This window comes from Urocampus carinirostris, chromosome 2 (assembly GCF_059441175.1).
Source record: "Urocampus carinirostris isolate Australia breed hairy pipefish chromosome 2, RoL_Ucar_1.0, whole genome shotgun sequence".
Classification (NCBI taxonomy): Eukaryota; Metazoa; Chordata; class Actinopteri; order Syngnathiformes; family Syngnathidae; genus Urocampus; species Urocampus carinirostris.
The window spans coordinates 43,717,864-43,721,662 of NC_142350.1; the positions used below are offsets into that span (position 1 = coordinate 43,717,864).

General features: G+C 39.9%; 3 pseudogenes; 2 read left to right on the forward strand and 1 right to left on the reverse strand.

The window, feature by feature from the left end:
- The first annotated feature begins 886 nt into the window (after positions 1–886).
- LOC148371972 (U2 spliceosomal RNA) lies at positions 887–976 on the forward strand (annotated as a pseudogene).
- Positions 977–1,282: 306 nt separating this feature from the next.
- Positions 1,283–1,372, forward strand: LOC148371973 (U2 spliceosomal RNA; annotated as a pseudogene).
- Positions 1,373–1,559: 187 nt separating this feature from the next.
- On the reverse strand, positions 1,560–1,714 carry LOC148371974 (U2 spliceosomal RNA; annotated as a pseudogene).
- Positions 1,715–3,799: the final 2,085 nt, after the last annotated feature.

A 3,799-nucleotide genomic window follows, 5' to 3' on the forward strand; every position in this document is an offset into this window, starting at 1 on the left:
AGCATAAATACCGTAAATTCCAGACTATAGAGCGCACCTGATTATAAGCCGCACCCATCACATTTTTAGGGGAAAACAGATTTTTTTCAATACACAAGCCGCATCTGTATATAAGTCGCATGCTCCCACATCAAAAGACACGAAATTAATTCAAGCCAAACTAAATGTCCTTCATTGAAGCACACAGCCCAAAAATCACAGCCGTCAAAATGAACGTCAAATGACATAAGTACTTAAAATTTGTTGCAGACCTGCAGATTCTGGGTGCCCGTTGATAGTAATCCAAGGAAAAAAGTGTATATTTCCAAAGGTAAGGGCGGAAAAAATATATATCAATTATTGTCCGCCGTGTCCACAAAAACTCACCTTTCCCATCAGCCCGCGTTTGCTCCGCCCCTCTTTTTTAATTTGCTCGTGCAGAATAAGTGTCTCAAACAAATACAAATAAATACATTACAAAAATATACAGTTGCAAATACATATTACACATATTAACAACGAAAGACGGTACTTCGAGAGAGTTTTCAAAGCTTTAATAATAATAATATAACTTTCATCCTAAACCGTGCCTTTGGGAGGTAGCCTCACGCTACAAAGAACATGCTCGCGTTCCAGCATATCAGTCTGTTAAGGAAATAACTGCCGTATTCGTTAGGTTAGGCTTTGTAGCGTATTATGAACTGACCGATGGCGGAAAATGGATAATGAATAACGAAGATAGATCAATAACCCTTAAAAACCCCAAAACCCCACGGCATCCACGAAAAATTCAGCAAAAGTAGACGCGTGGTTTTTGAACTGCAGTCTAGTGGTGGTGACCTTGTGCCTACATCTGGTAGGGCTTTGATGCTAGGTCCTTAGCCTGGCCTTCTTTGAAGTCACTATCTTTGATTTTTGCATTTCGGAGATGGAATATGAGCTTGCTCTGTCCACTCCACGCATCGGCCCGGTATTGCAGTACCTCCGGGAACGGTGCTTTCGCAATGATCGCAGCAAGGCTTTGGGCTAGGACCTTAGCTTGGCCTTTTGGCTGAGCGTAAGTGTCCCGGCTCCTAGGCTTTGTAGCGTATTATGAACTGACCGATAACGGATAATGGATAATGAATAACGAAGATAGATCAATAACCCTTAAAAACCCCAAAACCCCACGGCATCCACGAAAAATTCAGCAAAAGTAGACGCGTGGTTTTTGAACTGCAGTCTAGTGGTGGTGACCTTGTGCCTACATCTGGTAGGGCTTTGATGCTAGGTCCTTAGCCTGGCCTTCTTTGAAGTCACTATCTTTGATTTTTGCATTTCGGAGATGGAATATGAGCTTGCTCTGTCCACTCCACGCATCGGCCCGGTATTGCAGTACCTCCGGGAACGGTGCTTTCGCAATGATCGCAGCAAGGCTTTGGGCTAGGACCTTAGCTTGGCCTTTTGGCTGAGAGTAAGTGTCCCGGCTCCTAGGCTTTGTAGCGTATTATGAACTGACCGATAACGGATAATGGATAATGAATAACGAAGATAGATCAATAACCCTTAAAAACCCCAAACCCCACGGCATCCACGATCATTGCGAATGCACCGTTCCCGGAGGTACTGCAATACCGGGCCGATGCGTGGAGTGGACAGAACAAGCTCTTATTCCATCTCCGGATAGCAAAAATCAGTGATCGCAGCAAGGCTTTAGGGCTAGGACCTTAGCTTGGCCTTTTGGCTGAGCGTAAGTGTCCCGGCTCCTAGGCTTTGTAGCGTATTATGAACTGACCGATAACGGATAATGGATAATGAATAAAGAAGATAGAACAATAACCCTTAAAAAAAGAAGTTGTGATCTGCCTCGGCGCATACATTCCATCGGCCTAAATCTTACCTTATATACTCGAGCGCCGCTGGCGGCCGTCAAAAAAATTACATAAATTGGCCGCATCTCTGAATAAGCCGCAGGGTTGAAAATTTGGGGAAAAAAGTAGCGGCTTATAGTCCGTAATTTACAGTAGATAGATGCTTTGTTTCATTGGTTATCGCGGTTAATGGAAAAGTAAAAAGTCGTGCAAAGAACTCGCAATGACCAAAGCTCGAAATGACGAGTATATACGTCTTTGTCTCCCCCTCAGTTTCACTCTCATCTCCAACATTTTTAATACTGCGTATCTGTAAAAAAATATATCGTCTCCGAGTGTGACTTTTGAAAACGAATCTAATTGTACGCACACAAATGGGTTCAATATCATATACAACCCTCTCCATTAGGGACTTATTCAGCCTTGGTAAATACCAAAAGGATGAGCCAGATGCTTTAACATCTGTTCTTCCATTCAGTCACATGCAACTCCCTACGGGAAGTATTTCTTGGTGTGACAGGTGAGAAAAACACGCACCATTTTGATGCTGTCTATTCAGACGATGGCTGTTTGGAAGGTAAACACTCACTTGTGGTAACATACGGAGGCATTAAAATACAGGCAGGTGATGATTGGAAAGCAACATCTTTGGAAAAAAAGCTATGTCACTTATTTGAGTTGCGCATACATTTTGCTTTTCACTTTCTCCTCTGTTTCTTTTATGTGCACAATCTTTCTCCTTGCCTTCCTTCTCTCTGCCTCCCTTCTCCCATTACCTTTTGAAATTATTTTTCTCCTCGGTCACCTTTAATCCTTTTTTCTTTTATTTCATTTTATGTTTTACATCATTCTCCTCATTTTTCTTCTTCTTCCAACATCTCCTTCACTACTTGTTCTTCTTAAACGAATGAATGGCCTTTATTGTCAATACAGAGAAGTATAACCAGATTGAAGGGCTATTTTTTTTACCAGTGCAAAGATAGACAGATAAAACACTATTAATTGTAAAAACACTATTTATTTGAGATCCTGAGGAGTGCAAGTAGAAGCATGTACTATAGCAGTAGTCTATAACAATTTCTTCTAGTTTCATTTTTATACTCCTCACTATACTGTCTTTTCCCTTTTTACCCTTTTAATTCTTTTCTCCATATTCTTTAGTATTGTTTGGTTATTTTTGTCTCATTATTGTATTTTTGTTGTTGTTATTGTTATATTCAATATATTAAAGGTTGGCAGAAATAGATTTGTCAAATTTTCTTAGGGGAGGGGGCGTAAGGTCACCAAATTTGGCCATGCTCACTCTCAGCATTAGTTTTTTTTGTGTCATGTTTTGACTAATGTATCCAACAATACCTTCAACAATAAACATTTCATTTTATATTATATATAAGAAATTGTGGATGTGCATATTTTTTCCTGCAAATGACAATTACTGATAATAGCCTGGCTGTGGATATTTATATACAGTATGTTCATGTATGTATATACATGTATATTGTTTTAACTGCATGCTAAAATAAATAAATAAATGCGCAATTATTTATACGTGTATCTTTATTATAAAATTATACAGCGCGTAGTAGAAAAGTAGTTTTGGAGACTAGAACTTGACTTTACTGCATTCATTTATGAAATGAAATGAAATGAAATTATCTGAAATGATCTGCAATTATATAGCACTTTTCAAGTCAATGACCTCCCAAAGCGCTTTACATTGTGCTTCACATTTCCCAATAGCAGCCATGATCTGTGCAGCCATGTAAGGCTGCTAACCTGCTTATTGGGGGTATTGGGGGTTCAGTGTCTTACCCAAGGACAATTCGGCATGTAACACGGACAAGCCGGGATTCGAACTGGGATCCCTTAATCCTAAAACGATCGCTCTACCTACTGAGCTACTGCCGCTTTTCATAAATGCAGTCACGTCATAAAAAAATTTAACGGTTTAAATAAACTGGTTAACACAT